The sequence below is a fragment of the Dama dama genome, chromosome 21 (genome assembly GCF_033118175.1).
Source record: "Dama dama isolate Ldn47 chromosome 21, ASM3311817v1, whole genome shotgun sequence".
NCBI lineage: Eukaryota > Metazoa > Chordata > Mammalia > Artiodactyla > Cervidae > Dama > Dama dama.
In genome coordinates, this window is record NC_083701.1 from 17,362,167 (window position 1) to 17,381,623 (window position 19,457).

The 19,457-nt window shown below is 49.9% G+C and overlaps 1 protein-coding gene across 4 annotated transcripts in view; it reads right to left on the reverse strand.

Annotated features, from left to right (window-relative positions):
• ZHX2 (zinc fingers and homeoboxes 2) overlaps positions 1-19,457 on the reverse strand; it is a 175,763-nt gene that overhangs the window by 76,588 nt on the left and 79,718 nt on the right. For 2 of the 4 annotated variants that reach the window (XM_061123271.1, XM_061123274.1), the window contains exon 2: positions 18,419-18,487. The gene's annotated coding sequence lies outside the window, so the exon portion shown is untranslated. The other 2 variants (XM_061123273.1, XM_061123272.1) reach the window with 2 other exon arrangements.

Below are 19,457 nucleotides of genomic sequence, written 5' to 3' on the forward strand. Positions count from 1 at the left end.
ACCTCCTGTTGTCTCTTCCTCCAAAATACACCCTGAAATCTGACCGCTTCCCACTGCTTTCTATCCTGGTTCAAGCTGCCATCGCCCCTCTGCCTGCTCTCCTGTTTTGGCCTTTGTTTTCCAACAATTCTACGCTGCTTCAGGAAATGGCAACCCACTCCAGTGTTCTTGCCTGGAGAATCCCATAGACAGAGAAGCCTGGTGGGCTGCGGTCCATGGGGTCACAAAGAGTCGGATATGACTGAGTGACTGTCACTTCACTTCAGGGTAACACTGAAAAATCTCACCCAGGTCATATCACCCCCCAGCTCCAGTGGTTTTGGTTTTTTTGTTTGTTTTTCTGCAGTATTGTTACCCCTCTGTCTACCATCCTTGCCTCTATCCTTGAAGAGGTGTCTTTAAGTTGAAATAGGAAGAATCAGAGGTTGGCCATGTAAGGATCAGAAAAGTGCACGGTCATGCAGTAAGCCCTGTACACACCTGAAACTAACATGATACTGTAAATCAACTATGCTTTGATCAAAAAAAGAGAAGAGAAAAAGAAAAAAAAGCACAGGTGCTGGGCCCAGTGGAGGTACCCCCACCCACTGAATTTGCATGGCCACCTGCACCTAGGGTTTCCACAGCTTGCTTCTGGTTCCACGAGTATTCTCAGTGTTCCCACCACCACTCCTTCCACGAGGGCCAGGCTTCGTTCAGCACGGCCATCACACCTCAACACAAGAGCTCTGCAGTTTCACTCAGGCCCCACCTGGCCAGCCCCAAGGACTGGGCCAGGGTGGCAGAAGTGGGCTTCAGGAAGTGGCAGGCACCCCCGGACTTGGGAGGGAAGGGAGAAATTCTAGGGGACCCAAGGTCCAGTTTTGCATGCTGTCATTATTTCACAACTTGGGGCAGGTCACCACCCTTCAGAAAAGGGAAGAAAGAAGGTTTAAAAAAATTAATGAAGATTCTTGAGGGTGGAGGCAAAGGACCTTGGTCACAGTGGTTGCAAAAAAAAAAAAAAAAAAATGTGCAAAGCTCATCCTTTGGCTTTGGAATTAAAAAGAGGGGTGTGTGGGTGCTTGAAGAAATATGCAAGGAAAGTTATTGTTTCCACTCACTCCTTTCAGGGGACAATAACCACAACACGATAAGCCATAGTGCAATGATTGTCTGTGTCTGAAACATGGCCAAGGAAAGGAAAGATGAATCACATACAGAAGCCTGATATCTCAGAGCAGATTAAGACAACAAGCTAGCAATTTTGAGTCTGATTAGAAACGGCTCAAATCAGAACTTCCAGTTAAGGGTTTCAATAGGCTTCTGGTTTGAGGAGGGCATGGAGGCAGAGAGGGAGATTGATTTAATTAAACCTAGTGCTTAATTAAGTGTTCTTCCATACAGACTATCTCCTTTTTGCATGGTTACTGCAAACATAGGTTCTCAGTACCACTGAATCTGCTGGCTGGAAGGTTTAAGGAACTCAGGGAGGTTTCCATTAGATATGTGAGTGCAGACACTTTTCTCATGGTAAGTTACAGAGTAGTAGAAGAGGGGACTTAGGGATGGGACAGAAGCCCCTTCTCAGGAACTGTGGACAAGCAGAAAGGATCCTGATCTTGGGGTCAGGGAAACTGGCTTCTACTTCCCACGTGGCCTCTCTCTAGCAGGATGACCTTGGGCAAGTCACCTATCCCAGTGGCCTCTGGAATGTGCTCATTACACGAGCCGTCTTTTGTGATTCCACTCCCATGCCCCCTAAGGATTTTATCTCCAAACTACATTTACTAAGCTTCATTTCCAATAATGATTAATCAATATGCACACAGTAATAGCAAGATGCAGTATTTATCACAGGCTTCCTGGGTGCTTCAGGTACTGTGGTTCTAAGCACATGACATGGATTAACTACTTAATTCTCAGAACAACTCTAAAAGGTAATCACTATTATCCCCATTTTACAGAGGTGCAAACGGAGGCACAGAAAAGGAAAGTAACTTCCCCAAGGTTGTGCTCAGTCACTTCCATCACGTCTGACTCTTTGCGATCCCATGACTAGCAGCCTGCAAGGTTCCTCTGTCCATGGAATTCTCCAGGCAAGAATATTAAAGTGGGTTGCCAGTGCCTTCTCCAGGGGATCTTCCTGATCCAGGGATCGAACCCTCGTCTCTTACGTCTCCTACAATGGCAGCTGGGTTCTTTACCACTAGCGCCAACACAGACAGTAAATGGTGGAACAGAAATCTGGACCCACGATTCTGAGTGAACACAGAGAAACAGTTTTAGTCAGTGTCGGCCTTGACCTCTTTTGCCAAAATTTAATGGCTGCAGCCTTTGTTTTCTTATCTGTGGAACACAGGCACTCATCCGTGCTTTAACCACCCTTCGTGAGTTAAAAGACTCTGCTGTCAAGGTGCTCAGAAAGCTTTATAGATAGGAGAGGTGTCAGGGTACGAGTGGAGGGGCCTAAGTGCCCAGTGTGGGTCCTTTTAGTAACGCTCACGTGCCTGGTAAATGAAACGGGCGGCGATATTACATCTGAGCCAGAGGAATTTGGGCACGTAATTCATTCAGTGTTTCTCAAGTGCTGGATGATGCTACTGCCTTCTGAGTCACTGGGTTCAATGAACTCAACCTTTAGCTGGAGTAGGGTGGTTTTTTTTTTTTTTTTTTCCTATTGGTCCTTGGGGCATGAGCTCAGGGATTCTCTAAAGCAGTGGTCAAGAGCCTTTTTGGCACCAGAGACTGGTTTCATGGAAGACAATTTTTCCACGAACTGGGTGGGTGGGAATGGTTTCGGGATGATTAAAGCACATTACATTTACTGTACATGGACGTGTCCTCAGTCATAAGTTGTGCCCGACTCTTTGTGACCCCATGGACTGTAACCTGCCAGGCTCCTCTGTCCATGGGATTCTCCAGGCAAGAATACTGGAGTGGGTTGTCCATTACCTCCTCCAGGGGATCGTCCCAATCCAGGAACCGAATCCGTGTCTCCTGCATTGGCAGGAGGGTTCTTTACCACTGAGTCACCAGGGAAACCCTGTTTATTTTGTACTTTGTTTCTGATCTAATGCCACCACTGATCTGACAGGAGGTACAGGTCCGTGGCCCAGAAGCAGGGACCCCAGCTCGAAAATAACATTCTTGTTGTCTGAAGGGGCTAGATGCTTGGGGAAACACCAGTTTTACATGATTTTTAGAGTGGCAGCAGGGTTTTCCCTTACGTGCCACTCGATCTCAAGGTTCCCAGAGGAAAATGACAGCATCCTTTCTGAACTTCTTCATAGGAAGCAGAGGGGCCTTGGTTTCTGAGGCACACAGACTACTCCAGGTCTCAGCTCTACCATGGTGTGACCTCCGGCTGGTCACTGGGGGGGAGTCAATGAGCCTCAGCTGCTTATCTGTAAAGATGGGGTAATACCAGTACTACTTCTCAGGGTGGTTTTGAGGATTACATGAGAGCATGGGGAACATTTCTGCCTGGAGGGCAGCACTCAAGAATCTCAGTTAATTTTAAATTCATTTACTTATCATAAAAACCCTATCGGGGGCTTCCCTGGTGGCTCAGTGGGAAAAGAATGCTTCTGCATTCAATGCAGGAGACTCGGGTTCTAATCCTGATCCAGGAAGATCCCACGTGCTGCCGAGCAACTAAACCCACACGCCACAACTATTAAGCCTGTGCTCTAGAGCCCTGGAGTTGCAACCGCTGAGCTCACGTGCCCGATCTACTGAAGCTGTGCGCCTGTAGCCCATGCTCTGCGAGGGAAGCCACCGGAATGAGAGGCCTCTGCACTGCAACTAGAGAGCTGCTCCCTCTTGCTGGAACTAGAGAAAAGCCCAAGCATCAGTGAAGACCTAGCACAGCCAAAAGTAAATACCTAAATAAATAAAAGTTTTAAAAAATTAAAAATAAAAACCCTATCAGGGAGTAGAATTCTCTCCAGAGGCTCAGAGCGGGTAAGTGACATATCCAAGATCACATGTCTGCAAGAGCCAGAATCAAGATGTGAATGCAGTCCCTGGGACTAACCTGGAGATCTCTGGGGGTGGAGAGAGAGAGGGCTGGTTGCACACCTGGCTTTGCCACTCTGAAGAAGTCACTCAGGGTCCCTGGGCCTCAGTCTCTTGACCTGTGAAATGGGAATCATTCTAGTCCTTCACGTTATGGGAAGTATCAAGTGCAAAATACATTCAATGTATTGAAAGTGAAAGTCGCTCTGTCATGTCTGACTCTCTGCGACCCCATGGACTATACCGTCCATGGAATTCTCCAGGCAGAATACTGGAGTGGGTAGCCTTTCCCTTCTCCAGGGATCAAACCCAGGTCTTCCACATTGCAGGTGGATTCTTTACCAGCTGAGCCACAAGGGAAGCCCGGGGCTACTACAAACCAAAAATGATTTGGAATTAAGAAAAAATATTTAGACAGGGTCTGCTTTCATTTCCCCACGTTTCTAAGCAGACTGCCTTCAGGGCGCACCTGGAGTACAAAGTTCTGCTGGGAACACAGGGCTCACACCAAGTTCTCAGGGCTCTGGGAGAAAGCAGCTCAGGACAAGAAGGCATCCAAGCCAAGTGCCATGGAGGGAGCACACCAGCCCCCATTCCTTGGCCAAAGGGTCTGCTCATCACTGCAGACACCTTGAATCAGGGGTCAGGTGTGATGCTGAAGACTCAGATGCTGATTTCATTGCTGTGCACCAAAGACCTACTTTGAGGTCAAGTTCATCTTGTGGCTCCGGGGCCAGAAGAAGTTATACGACTATTCCAATCCGTCTTTGAGGACTTCTTCTCCCTGATGGCTTGATGGTTCGTCAGGTGGATTTTGGGAAACATGTTTTTTCTTTAAAAAAGTTTTTAAATTGGAGGATAATTGCTTCACGATGCTGTGTTGGTTTCTGTCATGTGACAACATGAATCAGCTGTAAGTATACACAAGTCCCCTACCTCTTGAACCTCCCTCCCACCCCTCGAGGTGGTCAAAGAGCACCGGGTTGAGCTTCCCGAATTATACAACAACTTCCCATGGGCCATCTATTTTACATGTCGGGGAAAAGTGTTCCTGATTGTGATAAGGGTCCTGATTCTCTGCCCCTCCGAGTGTCTGTACTCTTTGACGCTGAACCTTGTAGAGCCTGCGCGCTGCCACTCCGGCCATGTGTCTTGCTGTGGCTCACGGGATGTTTGTTAGCAGATGGGACGCAAGCCACGGCTTGGGAAAGCATTGGCAGCTCTCTGCTTGAGCTCGAGAACATGCCTGGGCAAGACGGCTGGAGAGGGATGATGTGTGGAGTGTGGTCAGCTCACTCCTGTCGTCCCAGCCAAAGTCATGTGAGAGCAGCCACCCTCCTGCCATCCCACAGGTAACGGTGAGCCCATTTGAGACCAGCAGAGCCACTGACCCTTAGCTGACCTCAGGTTCATAAGCGAAACCAACACAGACAGGCTGAACCCTACAGACTGGGAGCTAAACAATTACTTCCTGTTGTTCCCCAGTGAGTTTGGTGGAGGTTTGTTATGAATCACTACTGTGACAATTAATAGCTGATACATGCACACACATATATATTAAAATATGTGATACACTATGTCTTTGATTGTAATCTGCTACACAGCCTAAAACAATTTTCTTTCTTTGCTTTTGGAGGTACAAGCACAAAATATTTTCATTTTCCATACACACACACCCTTGCTACAGACACTTTGCGTGGGTGCTCAGTTGTTAAGTCGTGTCTGACTCTTTTTACAACCCCATGGACTATAGCCCTCCAGGCTCCTCTGTGCGATTTCCTAGGCAAGAATACTGGAGTGGGTTGCCACTTCCTTCCCCTAGGGGATCTTCTTGATGCAGGAATTGAACAAGCGGGTTTTTAACTGCTGAGCCACAGGGAAACCCCACAGACACATGACCTAATCAAACCCTACATGAGGAAATGGAGAACTCCAAAGACTGTGCCCTCCCTCTTATGTCTCATGCTTTCTCTTCCAATCCTTTTAAATAAAAACCAAATGTATTCAAATTATGCAGGTCACTATCTAAGATAAGCTCCCTCTCAATGCCAAGAGTCTGCCTTTTTGAATAGGCAACCAGGCTGTGGTTTTCCTCAGTGTAGGCTGTCCAAGCTCTTCAGGGTCCTCTTACTTAGAACCACTCCTCCACCTTCAAGTCCCATCCTCTGTCCACGAAGATCCATGCGCCTTCAAGACATCCACAGCAACTTGCCCCAGACAGCTGTCCCCAGGGCCTCCAGGGAGGCACCTGTGGTCCCAGCCCCACCTGTGTGCATTTTGTCAGGAGGCAGATGCAGACAAACTGGATTCAAATTCCCTCTTACTATAGCCTCACGACTAGTTCCCCAACCCCTCTGGGCTCATTTCCTCTTCTGCAAGGTGAGGATGATAATCATAAGAGTATCTGCCTCACAGGATTGCCCGTGAAGATTAAATGACATCGTGTCCCTCCATCACTGCTTAGTGCCTGAGGGACAGTAAGCCCTTCACAGGCGTCAGCTATTATTATAATCGTATGCAGGGTACCATGGGAACCTGAAATCCCAGCTAGCAGCTTTTTAATACTTACCATGTGCCCACTGTTTTGAGTATTTTAAGAATGATTTTAGTGCTTTTTATACATTTATTTCATTTTTTTTTTAAAACCTCACAACCACAGTTGGGGTGTCCTATAGGTTAGTGTTATCATCTCCAACTTATGGATGAGAAAACTGGAGCACAGAGAGGTTAAGAAATTTACCCGAGGGCACACAGCTAACAGATCACCATGCTAACACTCTCCCCACTTTGTTAATCATCCATCTTTCCCATTGGGGATCTCCAATGTATAAATTAATTTGTGTTCCCCCCCCACCCCCGCCACCCCAAGGCTTAGCCCATAGCTGGCCCATCAGAGTGCTGGAGGCTGCCACAGAATGTTCTGATCTTTGCTGTCTTGGCATTAGCCCTTTGGAGGCCAGAGGGCTGGGTGCTCCCATCCTTGCACCTGGCTGTTATGAATCAACCAGCTGGGACCAGATGGTGCCTTGAAAAGGAAACAGCTCTTTCTCACCCTGGTGCTCGCAGGCTCTGGGCTCCCTGCACATGGTTCCACAACCCAGCTCGAGATTCAAGACACAGAAAGTAGATGAGGCTGCAGCAGCCGCAGGCAAGCAGTGGTGAAATGAGTAGATCAGTGTACAAAGGCGCATTTAATAATGCTATCACACTCCCCTGTCCGCGGGTAGCCGATGTGACATTCTGCATTAAAGAAATGACAACCCTCAACTGCTGCGTGCAATGGAGGCCTGGCATCGCGTTGGCTCCCAGCCCCCAGAACACTTGCATTTTCTGGCAATGGATGGTACACGGGCATCAGGGGAAACTGAAGGCTTCGTGCAAAAATGTCCTCGTGGAGCCCTCTAAGCGCTCTGCAGTGTGGTTGCTCTGATTGCCTGTCAGGAGCGTAATTTTCATTAAATATTAAGGAGTTATTTGTTAAAATAATGTTGTCATGGTAACCACGTGGGGTGGGGGGAGGGTGCTGGGATAGCCTGGCGCTGCCCCGAATTCAAGCATGTGAATCAAGTGCTCGGTGTTATTTAATGAGCTCCTCTGGGCGCTTCCCCGCAACAGTGAATTTGGGGGACCTGGGGCCTTGAGGTTTGCCCCACTTGGCACTGCCAAAGATGTGGGCGCTCCTGAGTCCCTGGTGCTGTGCTGTGTTTGCTCGATGAATGGATAGATGGATGCATGGGTGATGGACAGATGGATGATCGAGGGATGGATGCTGGCAACAAAATTTTACATGTTCAAGTCTGAGCCGTTCCTCACAGCTCTTCCATTTTTCAGTTTCTCTTTTGCAGGGGAAAGGAATTTTGTGGGAGAACCGGGAGAAAGAGGTGAGGCGAGTAAGCGCAGAAGGCGTGGTCAAAGTTGATTCTGCCTGAAAGGAGAGGTGATGGCGGCAACAGGGAGGCAGAGGAGAAGTGTAGATCCAGACCGCCTGGGTTCAAACCCCTGTTCCTCTCCTGTGTCACCACGAGTCGGTGACCTGTTCCTCCAAGCAGCTTCTGTTTTCCCTGCACATCACAGGCGTTCAGTGTGTGTTCCTCAGAGCGCTGTGGAGGGTCTGATTTAAGGCCACGAGGCTCTTACCACGGCGCTCGCCCAGAGTAAATGCTCAATAAATCCTGGCTGCCGCCACCTCTGCTGTTACTACCAGCACTACTCTGCCACAGTGGTTACGAGAGGACCTCCTCCCCGACCGAAGGGCTCATGGTCTAAGGGTCTAATGGGGCCCCGAGCAGCCAGTGCAGACCGGGACTGCCTGGCTCTCCAAACCTTGCGCTTTCTGAGGTCAGCACACTTTTCCTGGAAAGGGACAGAGAGCAAATATTTTAGGCCTGGTAGGTCACATGCAGTCTCCGTCACATTCTTCTTTTTTTTTTTTTAATTCTTTAAAAATATAAAGCCATTCTTAGCTCACAGGCTGCTCAGAGAGAGTCATGGTTGGCTCGTCCCTGCCATGCTGCCTTATGGGGAAGTAGAGGAAAAAAAGAAAAGAACAGGGAGATGTAGATATGGGGTTTTCTCCCCCCACTAAAAGTAGGCGGAAACTACATGTAGAAAAGGAAAACTGGGGTCCAGAATTTGTCTTAGTTTAAAAAACAAAAATAAAACCAGCTATCAATTCACTGTAGTCTTGTAATGCTCATTTCATTGTCCAGGACAGGAAGGCAGAGGGAAGTGGAGAGAGCTGGCCAAGGTCATATCACTAGTAAGGGACAGAGCTGGGACATAAACCCAGGGCGTCTGGCACCAGACAACCTCCCCACCACCTCATCTACCTTGACTACTGTAGGAAAGTATCTCTACTTCCCATCATTCTAAGACTCCCAACATTCTCCATCAGTTGGCTTCCTGGTGAAGAGCTGGACTTTGGGGTCCAACTCCAGCCTCAACTCTACGGTTACTACATCCATGACCTTGGAAATGAATAACTTTCCAGTGCCTCAGTTTCCTCAATGGTAAGACCTGCCATGCCCCCCACCCCTGGAGATTTATGAGGATGAAATGAATTAAAGGCACCTAACACACTTCTTGGGCTTCCCAGCTGGCTCAGTGATAAACAAGTCTGCCTGCCAATACAGATCCCTGGGTCCACCCCTGGGCTGGGAAGATCCCTGGAGAAAGAAATGGCAACCCACTCCAGTATTCCTACCTGGGAAATCCCACGGACAGAGGAGCCTGGTGGGCTACAGCCCACGGGTTGCAAGAGAATCGGACATGGCTTAGCGACTAAACTACAACAATAAGGGACTTCTTAGAAAACAACCTTGTACATGGTAAGTGTTGGATCAAGGTTAGAACTGATGATGGTAGTGATCACTGAGGTAGGCAGAATAATAGCCCCCAAAGATGCCTTTGCCCTGAACCCTGGAACCCGCGAATATGTTACCTTAAATGGCAAAGAGGACTTAAGGTAGCGGAAGGAATTAAGACTGAGAATCAGCTGACCTTGAAATAGATGATGCTGAGGTAATCACAAGAGTTAAGTCAGAGATGGAACGGAAAAACAGAAGAGCTAGTGCCAGAGAGACGTGCCATGAGAAAACTGTTCACTGCCGGCCTTGCAGGTGGAAGGGGCCACGAGCAAAGAAATTCAGGAAGCTCCTAAGAGCTGGATTCAAGGAAACAGGTTTTCCCTTCGAGTCTCCAGACAGTAATGCAATTTGTTAGCACCTTGATTTTAGCTCAGTGAGACACATTTTACACTTCTGACCTTCTAAACTGTAAAATAATAAATGTGTGTGATTGAAGCCACTAAGGAATGTGTTGCAGCAGCAATAGGGAGAGGAAATAAACCATTTTCCTGCACACGAGAGGCCTCCAAAGTTGGGAGGGCCACCAGAAGCGAGGATGGCATCCCACACAGGCTGGAGGAGGCAGGGCCTCCTCGGCACAGTCCCTCTGCTGGGGCTCAGCCAGCCCCCCTAGGCTTAGGGACAGACATGCCGCCCGACCCTCTCAAGTCCGGAGTATTTGCTAGAATGACGATGACAGACGCAAGGCCCTCTTTCTGTGGGGGCTGCTGAGAGAAGGGGCTGGGTCGGTGGGGGAAACTTGCTCGCATAGAAGAAAGCCGGGGGAGGAGATGGAGCGAAAAACCACACCCGCCGACACTGTTTAGCTCCAGCTGGGCCCAAAGCCAGACCAGCTCAGACTTTTCAATTACATGAGTTGCTTCTCTGTTTTGCACTTACATCAATATGAATTAGATCTCTATTTTGTAACTAAAAGTCTGATTAATAGAATCCAATATCCACTTCAGTACTGTTTCCTACCAGTTTCAGGTGTCAACCCTTCCTTGGCTGACACTTTGGGCTCAGGAGGAACGTGGAGTGGAGTTTAGGGCTGGGCACCTAGGGTGAAGATTTAGGTGGACGGTAGGGGGAGGGCGGGCTGCCATTTCTCACTTCTCTTCTCCCCACTCCTGTTTAGCTCAGAGACATTGATTCTACTGCTATAATGTTGGGAGTAAAGACCCCACATGCATCCATGCTAAGTCTCTTCAGTCATGCCTGACTCTTTGTGACCCCATGGACTATAGCCCTCCAGGCTCCTCCGTCCCTGGGATTCTCCAGGCAAGAATACTGGAGTGGGTTGCCATGCCCTCCCTCCAGGGGATCTTCCCGACCCAGGGATCGAACCTGTCTCTCTTAAGTCTCCTGCATTGGCAGATGGGTTCTTTACCACTAGCGTCACTGGGAAGCCCCCAAAGACCCCTCAACCTGCTACTGAATGGGAGTATGGTTTGAACTTGCACCTGGATCTGCAGGCGAACTAACTGCCTATGGTGGAGCCTTCACATCTAGTCCATCCACGTGTTGAGCGGCTTTCACGTTGATGTCATGTGGGACACTTGTGACCTGGTTCCTTGATTGAGCTGTTTCTCCTGGTCTTGCCTCTCACATGTTGACAACATTTCAGGGTTCTGTCCTCTGGCTCTGAACTGCCCCCGAGAGCGTGCAGGCCATGGGGGACTGCCTGATCTCCTCCATCAGCTGCCTGTCCATCCTTGTTCCATTCCAATAGGCCTGAGGGATGTGGCATGTGTCTTGGGTAATGGTGACGCTGGCCCATGTTGATTTTTCATAGGGCCACAAGGGTGGGGTGGGGGCTAAACTGCAGTTGGGGAAGGTGATATTTGAAAAAAACCTAGGTCAGGGACTTTCCTGGTGATCCAGTGGCTAAGACTCCATGCTCCCAATGCAGGGGGCCTGGATTCAATCCCTCCTTGGGGAACTAGATCCCACATGCTGCAGCTAAGAATTTGAATGCCACAACTACAGTTCCCACTGGCTGCAACTAAAACCCTGCACAGCCAAATAAACAAGTAAAAATAAACATTAAAAGAAAAGCACCTAGGTCAGGCTCATCCTTTCCTCCCCCAAGAACATACTGGCCAGGCTGACAAGATAATCACTGACCTATATACGTACGGCTCCTGAATTAATCTATCCCGACCCAAGCTTGCTTCTGGGTTCCAGGCACATGGTGGACATTTCCACTAGGATGATGATACAAACACTAATCCTAGGATTACTATCAATACTAATACTAATGTAATTCCAGGGCATATTTATTGAGCAATCTGTCTGTGCCAGGCATAGCCCTTAACACTTTACATGTACTGATCAACACAGCTCTCTTGGGCAGCTAATAATTGCATGATCCCCATTATACAGATGGAGAAACTGAGGCTCATGAAAGTTACACGACCCCTTAGGATTTAAATGCAAGCCATTTGGATTCCCAAGATTACCTGTTCAACCAGACCCTGGGCGTCCCACAGGTGTGCCCAGTGCTATGTTCCCAGCAGCTTCTGCCACATCCACTTCTTTTTCTGTTTGCTCCCTGGTTAATAGGATCACTCTTTTAGATTTCCAAGCTGGGAGTCTGGGGCTTGCTCTTGACCCCTCCTTCCTCACTTTCCATGTTCAAGTCCCGGCAATGCTTTCTCTGAATTGGTACTCTGCAGACAACCCCTTGCTAGCCCCTGCTGTGACCACCTCAGTTTGGGTGGCCACATCCTGTCTCCAGGGGTCACCTCTCTGGAGATGCCTCTGGCCTCCTGCCTCGTCTTTGATCTCTTACTCGCAGCCCCCCGCCGCCTCCCCCCACTGTGACCATGTCAGGTTCCTGAACCCAAGGCGGCATCACTTGGTTTAAAACTTCCAAACCTGCTTATTACTTCCCGCCAACAGTCCAATCCTGAGCGCGGCATTCGAGAACGTCTGTGGTTTGACCAAGCCGAGCTTGCCCATCTCAGCTGCCGTGTGCTCCCCCACCAGGCTCTCCCAGCTCCAGCACCACCAGCCTTCCCGCAACCCTCTACATGTCTTACTCTCCCTCGGCACCTCTGCCCAGGCTGCCCCTTACTCTCCTTCTGCAGAAATGTTGCCCCTTCTTCTCCTTCTGCAGAAATGTTGCCCCTTCCTCAGGGTCCAAGTGAAAGCCTCCCTGAACCCACAGGCAGAATGAGGGACTTCATTTCTGCGGGTAGGAAACTGACCATCTTGGTATTGGTCGGGCGATCACACAACAAACTGACTTCTGCACGTAGTTATCCTACGTTTTATTTTACTAACACTTTTACTCAGTGCCAGGCATTATTCTATACATGTTTCATAAACTCTGTAGTCATCATCGTTACCCTACCCAGTGGCCCATTTTACAGATGAGGAAACTAAGGCACAGAGAAGTTAAATAATTTGGTCAAGATCACAGGGCTAGCAAAGGTACAAGCTGGGATTCTAACCCAGCCAATCTGGCACCAGAGTGTGTGGTCTTAAGTGCTCTGCAGCGCGGCCTCATGCCAGGTGGTGTAGACAGTACCCTCTGTGGGAGCCCAGAGAGGGGACACAGGCCTCGGGGGGATGCTGCAGCACCTGCTGAGTCTGGAGTGATGTGCCTGCCCAGGCCTCTAAAGGCGGGGCTACGACCTTTAACCCTAAGGTCCTGCCTGGTCCACGGCGCCCTCAGCTCCATCTAAAGGAGTATCTAGGAGTCTGAGGCCAGGTAAGGATGAAGGGAGAGGACAGAGGACAGGGTCCCTGCAGCAGGAAGTGGAGCCTCAGTGGGAAGAATGGGAGGGCAGGCTGGGCCCCACTCCCTGCATCCCTGCCTGTGGGGCAGTAGGGTGACCACTGGCTATACCTCCTCTGGGGGTGGGACAGCTCTTCAGGCGGCAGGGAGGCTGTTCTGTGATAGGCCCCAGAGACAGGACCAAAGAGAAGCATGATGCTATCCGGCCCAGACCAGGCCAGGGGCTGGAGAAGACTGGGGACTGATGCTCAGCATGGCCAGAGTAACAGGTGTGCGCCTGCCTGTTGCCCCCTTAGAACTCAGCTCTGGGCTAACCACCCAGGGGTCCTAATGGGCTCACGTGGGCTTCCAGGACTTCCCCACCCTGACACGGCTTCCATGATCAGAGGCACTACTCCTCCAGCTGTGCGTGGGTTCCAATTTCCCCCCCTTCATATGGATTTAACTGGTCTTGATTTTTTTTTAAAGTATAAACTGCATCTTGAAGAATCTCAGAAACTAAGGCTGAAAGAGGAGTTTCAGTTCCAACTTCTTCCCCATTTTGAGCAAGTAAAGCCCATCCTTTAGACACGCTCCCACTCAAATTCAGTGGGTTCCAACTTGCTCTTCTCCCCCTTGGCTGTCCGGACTCTGCCTGTAGTGGGTGAATTCGGGTGGTGAGGCTTGCTGAGCTGAAGGGAAGACACCGTCTAGTCACAATGGGCTTCAATCCCTCTAGAGACACTTGTTACCAAGGCATTCCTATGCATGCCTGTCAGACCCCTGGGGCGTCAGCTACTCCCTGAGGAAGACTGAGAGCAGAGTAACTCAAGTTGAGTTACATGGACCGCTCCTAGGGGAGAATCAGCAGCAGCAAAAAAAGAGCCTCTGAAAAACTAACAGGAATCATTTGAGAAGTTATGATACTATTAAGACAATCTGTAACCTCATTTTTCTCCAATGCACGACAAGGAGAAAGCTCTGCTTTCAGGTAATTATGGAGGTACAGGTTGGGGTGGGGGCGGGGGCAGAAATAGCATCTTTTGACCATAGTTTGTGAGCAAGATCTTCGATTTGGGTCTCTTCCACATTTTATCTCAATTACCCTCCTGCAGAGCCCTGTGAGGTATATTAATTCCCCATTTTACAGATCAGGAAACTCAGAGGAAATGTAGTTCTGAACCACTTGATCTCATCTTCTGCATATAATTCTGGAAAAATAGCTTTTTCCCAGCTAGTGCGGTGACATCTCTCTAATTCAGATCCCCTGGCAATTTGAAACAGAAGTAAAGCTGCCCATGGAATGATTTTCTACTTCAAAAAAGCCTTGCTTCATTGAGAGTTTCATTGGTATTGATCTAAAACTCACCGAGTAAGTGCCCTCGAAGTGTTATAGGTCAGGTGTGCTCAGCCATATGGTCAGACCTGCAAGCACAGACCACCACCACCCTGGCCTCTGCACCTGTCAGCTAGCTGGGCTGAGCTGACTCTGCAAACTGAAGGATAATAAAGCACACCTGCATGCAATAGGCACCCTCAGATGAAGACTTTTTCAATCACTTGGGTTGGCCCTAAAGTGGTCCAGATTAATGAGGTTTTGCTGTGCTTTGCCCCCCTGATGTAAAACCACGATGTGCAGAAGCAGGCAGGGGCCTTGGAAATAATTTTTTCTCAAAGGCCAAAAGGTGGCACATGGGTTACGTCCTCCTTACTGCTCCCCAGCCGACATCACTAATCCACTGTAGCACCCTCTTTCCTGGGTATGCCTCAGAGTCCTCCATACAGTGCCCTTGGCAGCCATGACCGATTGATCAGAATTGGCAGGAGATGAAATCTACTTGCCACCCCTGACCTAGCCCAGTCACCTTATCTGAAAAGAGGCAGAACAGAAGCTGAGAGAGGCCAATGGCTGATGGAACCAGGAATCGGGACCTCCTCTCCCTGATGCTTTGTCTTTGAAGCTGCCTCCTGCCTCATCCCTGTTCCCTTCCCACTAAAGGCAAAACTGAAGCTGGGGTCACTTGGTGGATGTTAGGGGGTGCACAGAGAGAAGGAGACTGACATGAGTGACAGTTTTTAGGGCCCTGTAGGTACAGGGGCTGTGCTTATGCCATAAACAATTTTGGTTTAAACTACCAAAGCAGAGACATCACTTTGCTGACAAAGGTCCATACAATGAAAGTCAAAGCTATGGTTGTTTCCAGTAGTCATGTACAGATATGAGAGTTGGACCATAAAGAAGGTTGAGTGTCGAAGAATTGATGCTTTTGAATTGTGGTGCTGGAGAAGACTCTTGAGAGTCCCTTGGACAGCAAGGAGATCAAACCAGTCAATCCTGAAGGAAATCGACCCTGAATATTCATTGAAATGACTGATGCTGAAGCTCCAATACTTTGTCCACCTGAGGCGAAGAGCTGACTCATTGGAAAAGACCCTGAGGCTGGGAAAGACAGAGGGCAAGAGGAGAAGGGGGCAACAAAGGATAAGATGGATGGCATCACTGACTCAATGGACATGGAACAAACTCCACGAGATAGTGAAGGACAGACTGCAGTCCGTGGGGTCACAAAGAGTCAGACACGACTTAGCAACTGAACAACAACCATCTTATTATCCAGCTAGGATCACAGGGTGATGAAGCAGAAGAGAAAAAAGGTAGGCCACCAAGTAAGTCCATTCCAGAGTTCCATGTCCACCACTAATGCAAGAAAGGTGACCCCCACAAATTTTCAGGCAAGTACCATTTTTATTTGAAATATGCTACAAATCCTGGGATGGTGGATGATGCCTTCTGCATAGTGAAGCATCGCTTGGACAATCTATCGTCCAGTTGAGGAGATAGCCAGGGTTCCCTGGAGAACAACTGGGAAATCAATGCTCACTGACTGTGAGGCTCCAGATGACACTACTCAAGCACAAGTCTTAAATGATTTCCCATTGGTACCAGCAGACTCACTCTTGTACCTGAGCTTTTCACTTCTGCAAGGGAAGGCGGCTCACGTTGGTTTCTCATTTACTGGGAAAAGGAAAGGTCCTGAGAAGTCCAACCACTCTCCGTGAGGCCCCCTAGCAGGTAATAAAGAGCTGAGTGGCCTCTGCCTTTGGACCGGTGCCAGGACCACCAGAGAGAGAGCAGGAAAGATGGAGCTGCCCTTGACCACCTTCTTTCTGCATCTCTGCTGTAGAGTGAGCCTGGGGGGAGTGATGCTTCTCGCATCCCCTCCCTGCAGCTAAGCCAGGGCTTCTGACTCCCGGCCCAGTGCTCTGTCCTCTCGCCTATGCTGCTATTTCCTGTCCCAACACTGAACCTTAATCGGGATCACATCCTACTTCCAGAAGAATAAGAGCTAATATTTATTGGGCATTAACAGTATACTGGCAGGGGACCAAGCAATTTTGCATGAATCACTTCCTTGATTCTTCCCAGCCCTCTTATGTAGTAGGTACTGCATGGTGCCCATTTTGCAGATGGGAAGACTGAGGCATAGACAGATCGGCAACTCCTGTTTATGAAGCCCCACAGCTAGTGGTGGAAATAGGATTTGAACCCGAGCTGTCTGATCGTAACCACAGACACAGCCTCCTGAGTTCTCTCTTTATCACTTTCCCTTTAATCATTCAACAGTCACTTCCTGAGCACATATCTCAGGTCCTTTGAATCAAGGACACAGCCTCTGTCCTCAAAGCCCAACTTGTGCCTCCAGACTTGCAAGGAAGCACCAAGTTACAGCCCAAGCTGCTGTCCAGCCCCCTCCCTTCCCTCTCCCACCCCCTGCCACACAGCACTCAGAACACAGCTAACACACCGCTTCGGCACAGGGGCTGTCAAACTTGATTCTCATCCAGGCCGTCAGTTTCTTGAAAAAGAACCGCATCTCTGGCCTCCCACAGCGCCCTGCCCTCGGTGCAGATTTACTGCGGCAGCTGACCCAGGCTCAGGGGGAAGAAGACCCGGTGACAAAGCACAAAGGAGGCCCCCATGCTCCTTACTCTAACCTTCAGACCCTCTCCCTTGCGACGGGTGTCTTTTCTGAGCAATTTCTCCACTGAGCGATTCTTTTCATGCTCATCGGGGCAGGTTTTGGTCACTGGACAATGTGGGGCCGGAGAACCCCCGCTCCCTTGGGGAAGCCACGCTCACTGTCCTCTCAAAGCCTGGGGACTCGGGGGAACCCAGCACAGCATTCCCACCCTGCCTTTCCTTCTGGTCTGTGTGGCCTGGATCCTGGGCAAGTCTCTCGATGGCATGATGCGCTGGCAACTCTTTTGTTTGGTGGACCTGGGATGGGAGTGAGCTCTCTAGAGCCTCTGATCAGAGACCCCATCACGCCTGGAGAGTTGCCCACCCTTCACATTGATCAGGTGTTTGGGCCCACATGTGTGACCATGGACTGTAGCCCACCAGGCTCCTCTGTCCATAGGGTTCTCCAGGCAAGAATACTGGAGTGGGTTGCTGTGCCCTCCTCCAGGGAATCTTCCCGACCCAAACGAGTATCTCTTACATCTCCAAAATTGGCGGCAGGGTGTTTACCACTAGCGCCACCTGGGAAGCCCTTAAAGCAGGAGCCTGCCCCATAAAACAGACAGCGCTGAAGGAATGCACGTGTAAGCTTACAAAGTCCTGTCGTTCATTCTCCCTAAACTCTCCCCTCATCCTCCTGCCCCTCCAGGATTCTTGGTCATCATGGAATAGTCTGTAAAACACTGCCCTGTCAGAACCCCTCCCCACTTCAATATTTCCCATCCACGCTTCTCCAACCTGTGCTTGGATTCTGTCAGCGACAGGGAACTCACTACTAACAGACGTCGATTTTTTACAGTTGCCGACCTCTTGTAGGAATTTCTCCTTAGGCTGAGTCACTAGCTGCCCGCCCGCCTCTTGCCAGTGACAGCCGTTCAAAGGAGCAAAGGTGGCTCTCTCACCTCCATTTACTCATGTCTCCTCAGGGCTATGGCTTACAAACTGGTGTGAACTGCGGAGTTCCCTCTGTGCTCTAAGAATGCGTCCCGAACCCTGGTTACAAGGTTCGTGAGAACAGTCCCCAGCCCATGCCCTCTAGAGGGTGAGCCTGAGATGCTGGCATCTGAGCAGAGAGAGGTCAGCACAGCCACCTGCAGGCTCCAGTTTGCGTCTGGAGAGGGGTGGACAGGGACCCCGCGAATTCTAAGGGACCCACAGTTTCTCTGCACCGCGCTGTTTCCAGGCGCATCTCGACATAAACAATTTCAGAGGTGCAAAAGTTCAGCTGTCCCCTGGACGGGCTTCGGAGCCCGCTTCCCCTGCGCAGCTCCCTTCCATCCCTGAAATCCAGCGGAGGCCCCAACCTTCGCCAAACACACCGTCACTCACCAGTTCCCATGTTGCTTACATCCTGGGAATCTTTTTACTTTGACTCCAGAGCAGTCAGTGCGTCAAGACCTACAGAGGAGAAATAATCAATATTAAAAGCAGGACAAGGCGAATGGGGGTATCAACTCCCATTTCTAGAAGGTCTGAGGCCCTGGGACCCTGGGATGGAGATGGGGAGAAGAAACGAAATGGTCAAGGCCCAGCCACTCGTTAAACTGACCTCAAGAATCTCGGGGCTTTGTAATGATGCTGAGAAGAAGGAAAAAAAAAAAAAAGACCCTCACACTCTGGGTGAGTCAGCAGCTTTCTGAGAAGCAGGTCTTTTAGGAGAGTGAAACTAAAAGCAAGATGTGCTGGGTGGGGCTGGGGAGGCGTCTCCCGAACCCCACTCCGAGTTGCTTTCAGTCCCTGGTGTCAGTTCCTTGGCAGCAGCAGAAGTTCACGGTTGGTGAGGGTGGAGAAGGAAAGCTTTGCCTACAGGCCTCGAGTCCGAAAGATACGGCAGCCCTGAAAACAAAAGCCCTCGATGTGGATTTCCGCCCTGGGAGACTCCTGCTGGGCGAGCCCTGAGCGCTTTGAGGAGAGCTGTAGCCAGAGGAGCAGGCGAGCGCCCAGCTCGGAGGATGCGTTCGTTCCCAGCGTGGCAAGTCGAGGCCCGAGCTCTAGAGGTTTCTGCAGCGGGCCGAGGCCCACCTGCAGCGCACACGTGCGCGTGGCGAGTCTGCCTCTGAGCCGCGGCTGGGACCACGCTTCTCCTTGCTCCCCACGCCCTGCCCGCTTTTACAGCCGAGCTTGTTTTTCCTTGTTGCCCTTGGAATTCTGAGGGGAGCAGAGGTTTCTCTATTCATCTCTCCCTGTTCTCAAAGGAGCACCCTTTGGGGGGAAAAAAACCTTTATGGCCATACCATGAAGTGCTATCGCTATGGCAGGTACTTCAAACGCGGATCCATATGTCAGAGGTGAAATTGTATCACCTGGGAGCTTGTTGGAAGGGCCGGTTCTCGGGACCCTAAGCACCAGAGCCTACTTTTTAACAAGC